This window comes from Macaca fascicularis, chromosome X (assembly GCF_037993035.2).
Source record: "Macaca fascicularis isolate 582-1 chromosome X, T2T-MFA8v1.1".
NCBI classification, from domain to species: domain Eukaryota; kingdom Metazoa; phylum Chordata; class Mammalia; order Primates; family Cercopithecidae; genus Macaca; species Macaca fascicularis.
Genome location: NC_088395.1, coordinates 136120232 through 136128806, shown reverse-complemented (window position 1 = coordinate 136128806; position 8575 = coordinate 136120232).

The following is an 8575-nucleotide window of genomic DNA, read 5'->3' as shown; positions in this document are numbered from 1 at the left end:
GATCAAGGTGCTGGCAGGGCTGGTTTCCTGTGAAGGCCATCAGGGAAGGATCTGTTCCAGGCCTCTCTCCTTGGCTTTCAGATGGTTGCTGCCTTGCTGCCTCCAAACCTGGTTGTCCCTCTGTATATGTGTGTCCCTGGTGTCTCTTCCTCTTCTAAGGACACTAGTCATATTGGTTCAGGGCCATACCCCAATGGCCTCAGTTTAATTTAATCACTTTAGTGAAGACCTTACCTCCAAACATAGTTTCATATTGAGGTACTGGGATTTCTGTATATGAATTTTGGGGGACACTATTCAACCCGAAGCAAGTACCTACTGTGTGCCAGTCAACGTTCTAAACACTGGGCATGGAATAGCCAACAAAACAGATGAAAATCTCTGCTCTTGGTTGGGCATGGTGGCTCACATCTGTAATCCCAGCACTTTAGGAGGCCGAGGCAGGTGGATCACTGGAGGTAGGGAGTTTGAGACCAGCCTGGCCAACATGGTGAAACCTCGTTTCTACTAAAAGTACAAAAAATAGCCTGGCATTGTGGTGGGTGCCTGTAATCCCAGCTACTTGGGAGGCTGAGGCAGGAGAATTGCTTGAACCCGGGAGGTGGAGGTTGCAGTGAGCCAAGATTGCAGCACTGCACTCCAGCCTGGGTGACAGAGTGAGACTCTGTCTGAAAAACAAAAACAAATAGAGTAGCCAGGGAAAACCTCTCTGAGAAGTGAACATTTGAGTAAGGACCTGAAGAAGGTGATAGAGAAAGCCATACAAATGTCTAGGGAAGGATAATTCTAGGCAGAAAGAACGGCTGGTGCCAAGGTCCTGAGGTGGGAACATGTCCAGTTTGCTCAAGGAACAGCAAGGAGGCTCCTGGGGCTGGTGAGGAATGAGCAAGGGGGAGTAGCAGGAGCTGCAGGGGTTGGGGGATGGTGAGGCAGATGATGGCATAAGGCCTAGTAAACCATTGTCATGGCTTTGGCCTTTGTTCTGAGTGAGATAGCAAGCCATTGGACAAGTCATGGGTGGAAGTAGGTTTCAAAAGAATCTCTCTAGCTGCTCTGTGAATAACAGACTAAAAGGCGGTTGGGGGGAAGCAGGGAGACCAGTAAGGGGAATGTTGCAATAATCCATTTTTTTCTGAATCCTTCCTTGGTTTACCAGCTCTAGACATCTTCTATTGACCTCCTGCTCTGATAGGTGGGGATTTAGCTCACTTCTGCTGCAGCGCTGCCTTTTTCTTCCTCCTAATGTATCATTAGTTTTAATTTCTCTGTTTGGATTCCTTCCCCAGAGGCAATCATTCTAATGGTATCTTTTTGTTTGTATGCCTTTTTGGTTATCTTTGTGCCTTTTTTTTTTTTTTTTTTTGAGACAAGGTCTCACTCTGTTGCCCAGGCTGGAGTGCAGTGATGTGATCACAACTCACTGCAGCCTCGACTTCCTGGGCTTAAGTGATCCTCCCACCTCAGCCTTCTGAGTAGCTGGGATGACAGACTTGCACCACCAGGCCCAGCTAATTTTTTAATTTTTTTGTAGAGACAAGTGTCGCCATGTTGCCCAAATTAGTCTTGAACTCCTGGGCTCCAGCAATCCACCACCTCAGGCTCCCAAAGCCCTGTGATTACAGGCATGAGCCACTGTGCCTGACCTCTTTGTGCCTTTATACAAGGTATGTAAACCTCTATTTCTTGTTCACCTATAGATAATATCTCTAATTGTACACTTTTTAAAAATTAGAGTATTAATGCCACTATACATCCTTCCACCTCCCCTAATTCTGTCTACTTTCCAACTTCTGTAAGCTATCGCTTGTACATTAAGTTTGTTCACATTTCCTTTATACTTTGTAATCATAGTTAAATTTCCTGTGATTTGTCTCTAGGTTAGATTCCAAAAGTTGAAAACCAATAAAGATAGTGTTTACATTATTATAAGTATATAAATATTTTTCAGTGTAAAGCCAAGGGATGTGCCTTGATTGCGTTTTCTTCTTTATAGTTCCAATGTCACAATTTCCATCAATTACTCTTTATCATTCCATGTTCTAGCTGCCTTTATTATTAGAAAATGGCATTCTTGCTTGCCTTTTTTTTGTAGTTAAGCTAGATATATGCCTTCTTTACCATATCTCTGCTATCTTCCAGCTTCTTCCTTATTTTGTCTATTACTCAGAATAAAGTCTATTCTTCTTAAAGCCCACTTCCTGTGTTAATTCTTTTGTTGTTGTTGTTGTTTATGGAGACAGAATCTTGCTCTGTTGCCCAGGCTGGAGTGCAGTGGTGTGATCTGGGCCCATTGCAACCTCTGCCTCCTGGGTTCAAGTGATTATCCTGCCTCAGCCTCCTGAGTAGCTGGGATTACAGGCATGCACCACCATGCCTGGCTAATTTTTGTATTTTTAGTAGAGACAGGGTTTCACCATGTTGGCCAGGGTGGTCTCGAACTCCTGTCCCCACTTGATCTGCTCACCTCAGCCTCCCAAAGTACTGGGATTACAGGTGCAAGCCACTGTACCTGGCCTGAAAGTTATATTTTATTAATGTAAATGTTAGGCTTAATATATAGGGGACACTTGCTTGTCAGCACACAGTTAATTATTGAGAATATATATATATATATATTTTTAACAAGAGTGTTCTTTATTTGTACAAAGCATTACAATCTTCTCAGCATTCTTCACTCACAAACTTTTCACTATATTTATTTAACAAGTTAACAGTGTCAAACTACATGTTACTACCTGTCAAACCCCAAGTGCTCAACTTAGAGACAAACGAAAAGTGCTTGGAGCACTGAATGGAAACAGAAAAAGGCTAAGAAAGGCCAACAGAGATATTTTAGAAGCAGTTAAAGAGGATGGTTTGGGGCCGGGCGCGGTGGCTCACGCCTGTAATCCCAGCACTTTGGGAGGCCGAGGCGGGCGGATCACAAGGTCAGGAGATGGAGACCATCCTGGCTAACACGGTGAAACTCCGTCTCTACTAAAAATACAAAAAAAAAAAAAAAAAAAAAAAAAAAAAAAATTAGCCAGGTGCGGAGGCGGGCGCCTGTGGTCCCAGCTACTCAGGAGGCTGAGGCAGGAGAATGGCGTGGGTCCGGGAGGCGGAGCTTACAGTGAGCCGAGGTCGCGCCACTGCACTCCAGCCTGGGCGACAGAGCGAGACTCCGTCTCAAAAAAAAAAAAAAAAAAAAAAAAAAAAAAGAGGATGATTTGGGGAGAGTTAGATTCCTGAGCAACATCAGATTTCCCTTAAGGTTCAGAGGGGCCTCACAAAATAATTTTTAGAAGACATGAGACAAAATTAGCTGGGCTTGGGGGCACGCATCTGTAGTCCCAGATACTCAGGAGGCTCAGGCAGGAGGATCACTGGACCCCAGGTGTTCAAGGATGCAGTGAGCTATGATCATGCCACTGCACTCCACCCTGGGCCAGAGTGAGACACAGACCCCATCTCTTAAAAAAAAATATATATATATATATATATATTTATATATATGTATAGATGTGTGTGTGTGTATATATGTATAGATATGTATAGATATAGATAAACAAACAAAGCTGGGCATGGTGGCTCATGCCTGTAATCCCAGCACTTTGGTAGGCCGAGGCGGGAGGATCATGAGGTCAAGAGATCGAGACCATACTGGCCAACATGGTGAAACCTTGTCTCTATTAATATACAAAAAATTAGCCAGACATGGTGGCGTGCACCTGTAGTCCCAGCTACTTGAGATGCTGAGGTAGGGGAATCACTTGAACCCAGGAGGTGGAGGTTGCAGTGAGCCAAGATCATGCCACTGCACTCCAGCCTGGCTACAGAGCAAGGCTCCATCTCAAAAACAAACAAACAAACAAACAACAACAACAACAAACACAATGAGATTAGACCTAAGGTATCAAGAGATCAGAGGAACTCACACTTTGGAGTACTAAGCAGGTAATCAAAGCTCCTAGACTGACAGAAGTGAGAAAAGGAATGAGAGGAGAAAATGGGATGGGGAGCAGAGGAGAGGCAGAAAAGAGAAAGGAAGTAAGAGGTGCAGAGGGAGGAAGCTGTGTTTAGAGGAAATAAAATTTGGAACTCATCATGAATTGAAGAATGAAAAGCCATAGTCACAAGTCTGGGAGATGGACTTCAAGAAGAGGAAGCCTGGGGTTTTACACTCTCCAGGAGGTGATGACAAATCCTAAAGCTGTACAGTAGCAGAGAGTAAGGTACATGTGACATTATGCCATCTGCTTTTGTAAAAGTAAGACACTGGCACCCTTGCTTGATGAATACCATTCTAAACTGCTGATTTAAGAACATTTGTGACCAGATTACCCCCACCCCAGCAGGTCGAACACCTACAGGCAATATAGAAAGGTTTTGAGCCTAGTGGGTCTATGGAAAACAAAACCCAGTTAATGCTTCTGTCAAGTGAAGAGACAGAACAGATTTTGTTATTCTCCCACAGCATTTTAGTAGTATCCTAAAGCTTACTCGTTCTGACCAATCTTAGTAAGCTACTATTGTCAAAGACTGTGCAATCAAACATAGGCTGACCATAAGCAAAGCCCCAATTTTTCCTGAGCCTTGGCTGCCTCTGTGATCTGGAACACAGCAGGCAGCATGGAAGTTATTATTACTTATTTGGGGGAATAGGAAAGACTGCGGATCAAAACCCACCTAACCATACATATAAGTAACCAAAAGTGATCAAACTGACTAATTTAGCCGGTCAGAATCCCTCTTGCCAAAAAGTCATAACCTTCAGATTGGTGAAGCAAAACAGGATTCTGCTACTCAGGTGCTTTGAGTTTAGGAAGTGCTGGTTTTGATGTCAGTTTTTATTCTGATCTTTTCAGGCACTTCTGCCTGAGACTACTCTGCCCAGCATTAAAAAGTTTCACAGAAACATGTAGCACATCTCATCCCAAGTGGTATCTTCCAAGGTGCCACAGTCTCCCACCCTATTCGGTTGTCTACTTCTTCCTCTTCATTCTGTTCTTCTTCCAGCCTTTCTTCATGTTCATCATTGTTCTCATCCCTGCTCTTGTCTTGCTCCTCCGAGTCTTTTTTTTTTTTTGTCTTTGTCCTTCTTCTTTTGCTCTGAGGCCTCCTTCTTGCCTTTCTGCTCCTGCCTATATGCTTCCAGAGCTTCTTTTTTTAAAAAAAAAATTATTTATTTATTTATTTTTTTGAGATGGAGTCTCACTCTGTCGCCAGGCTGGAGTGCAGTGGTGCGATCTCGGCTCACTGCAACCTCTGCCTCCCGGGTTCAAGTGATTCCCCTGCCTCAGCCTCCTGAGTAGCTGGTGCTACAGGTGCGCACCACCACACCCGGCTGATTTTTGTATTTTTAGTAGAGACGGGGTTTCGGCATGTTGGCCAGGCTGGTCTCAAACTCCTGGCCCCAAGCAATCCACCTGCCTCAGCCTCCCAAAGTGCTGGGATTACAGGTGTGAGCCACCGTGCCCGGCCTCAAGAAAATATTTTAATGTAAAATTTCCATTGAAATATACCCACATATAGGAAGGCAGTGGTCTGCTCTTTTCTGTATGAATGTCATATACCATTATTTTTAAGAGTGGCATGGTACTGCACTATGTGGATTTCCAATAGTTAACGGCCTTTTTTGTTTGCTAATTTTTGCAATTACACATACACAATTATGCATATTCACAAACGATTGCAATGTGTGTAGTGAACATCTTTGAACATATATGTTTGAACATTTGTGCAAGTATTTCTAGATAGAAGTAGGATTATTGGGTCAGTGGTTGTGTAATGCAAAATGTTAAAAGATAAGGCCAAATAGCCCTGCTGAAAGATTTTTACCAATTTACTCCTGTACAATAGTATTTGAGAAGCTACAACGCTTTGAGGCAAGATCTCCTTAAGAGGTTGGAGACTGTGCTATGCATAGTTGAGAATCTGACTTTGCACTGTTTTGTATTTACCTTTAATGACTTCATAGGCACAAGTCTTTTTGCCCCTAGAATATTTTAAGTTCCTTGGAGGCTGGGATCACGTCATATACTTCCTTGGTATTTCCCATATTGCCTAGTACAGGCTCAGAAAACTGTGGCTGCTTAATACATACTTCATGATTGACTGATAAACTGGTTCTATTTTTGGACTGCACAGTGATTGAGGTCAGCTCTTGGAATGAGAGAGCTGGGTGGAGTCAGAGACTAGGGTTGTGCCAGGTCAGTATCAGATGCTCTCACTTGCACATCAAGTTTAGACCGTAATCTGAGAATCTAAATGTATAAAGCACCTACTACAATCTCTGGCTCAGATGAGGTCCCCAATAAATGGTTTCTATTGCTGTTATGATTCTTTTTAATGAGAGGATTGTCTTAGGGCTGGTGTTGAGGGTTCAAGCATAGGACCTAAAGCCATCCCAGGCAGAGTCAGAAATCCACAGTCTAGAGATGAAGTCAGATTGGGAACCAGTGGGAGCAGCCATGCATCTGAGGCAGAAACAGAGACCTGGGTTTGGGCAGTTCAGGTGTATTGTGATAAACACTTTCCTGGCCATCCCAGGCTGTTTGTGTGTGTGTGTGTGTGTGTGTGTGTGTGTGTGTGTGTGTGGTGTGGGCGGTGGGGGGGGAGGGGGCTTTCTGCATGCTTGGCTTTCATACAAAAGTATCTTTTTTGTTTGTTTGTTTGTTTTTGAGATGGAGTCTTGCTCTGTCGCCCAGGCTGGAGTGCAGTGGCACAATCTCAGCCCACTGCAACATTTGTCTCCCGTGTTGAAGCGATTCTTGTGCCTCAGCCTCCCAAGTAGCTGGGATTATAGGCACCTGCCACCAAGCCCAGCCAATTTTTGTGTTTTTATTACAGCCAGGGTCTTGCCATGTTGGTCAGGTTGGTCTTGAACTGCTGACCTCAGGTGATCCACCCACCTCAGCCTCCCAAAGTTCTGGGATTACGGGCATGAGCCACTGTGCCTGGCCATGCAAGGACATCTTTAAGGTGCTGCTCAGTTCCCAAGAGAAGCCAACAATCTCAGCACAGGGCTGTGAACATAGGAGGTGCTCAGTGAAAGCAATCCCATTTACCTTTTGCCTGTTGAAACAGATAACGTGGCAGGAATGTCGATGATTTACTTGAGAAGATGAGGCTAAGGATCAGCCATTCTACTGGAACGAGATTACTATCCAGGCTTTCCCCAGTCCCGGGTGGAGTAGGGGACAGGGAAACCCAGTCAGATAAGGATTCAATTCAGTGATGAATTTAGAGGCTATGAAAACATAGTGGCACATGGATGACAAGGACTCTATACAGTGAAGAATGGGTCTCATTTTTTCTACCTCTCTACCCCAGTCAGCAGGGTGGCTAAGGGAGGGAGGTGGGAGGGGGCAGTAATGGAGATGGCATTATAACATACAGCATTGACTGTGTCTCTCTTCCATGCCAGACAGTTAGCACACAATTCCCTTTATAACTCCATGAAATAGGTATTAGCTTTATTTTACAGATGAAGAAATAGTCTCAGAAAGGATAAATTACTTGCCACAGGTTATACGAGCTATTACGTAGCAGAGCCAGGATTTGAACCTAGCTCTGTCTGGCCATAAGGCTTATGTGCTTTCTGAGCTACCTACCATCCTGGCTCTTCTATGTCAGTGATAGCAGCCCAGGCCTCAGAGAAACAGATGTTGCTTAAGAATACTAGCTCATCATGCGTGGGTAGGGCATTCCATGGTTCATTCTTTTGCTCATCAATTCATTCTACACACACATATATTTATAGCCAGAAAGCAGAAAGAGATGTGCAAGTCAGAGAGGTGGGGTGGAAAGGGCCGTGTGTGGGGGGAGGAGGGCAAGGTGACATGACAAGTTTGAGGCTACAGAAAATAGAGAATAAAGGAGCTATCATGAATTCAAAAGCAGGATGGGGGCTGACGCTTTATGTCTGCTCCTGGGTGTAGTACTGAATGGGTCTCTGGATGGTTACAGAAGAGAGTCTTTGAAGCAACACTACCAGGAAAACTTCAACCCAGTAGTGGCACTCAGGATCAAACAGCACATTACACCTACACCTACACACACCTACACACACACACACGCACACACAAAGCATAAATATGGAGACAGGTATTTTTAAACAAATACTCCAGAACATATATGATAACACAAGGAGCTGTCTTATAAATTGGAAGGCTATACTTTGATTTTTTGTGTTGCTTCTAGTGCTCATCACATGACTATAACCCCTTTCCTTCCTTCCTTCCTTCCTTCCTTCCTTCCTTCCTTCCTTCCTTCCTTCCTTCCTTCCTTCCTTCCTTCCTTCCTTCCTTCCTTCCTTCTCTCTTTCTCTCTTTGACGGAATCTCGCTCTGTCGTCCAGGCTAGAGTGCAGTGGAGCGATCTAGGCTCATTGCGACCTCTGCCTCCCAGGTTCAAGTGATTCTCATGCCTCAGCCTCCTGAGTAGCTGGGATTATCAGTGCCTGCCACCATGCCCGGCTAGAGATGGGGTTTCACCATGTTGGCCAGGCTGGTCTCGAACTCCTCTCCTCAAGTGATCTGCCCACCTTGGCCTCCCATAGTGCTGGGATTACAGATGTGAGCCACTGCGCCGGGCCT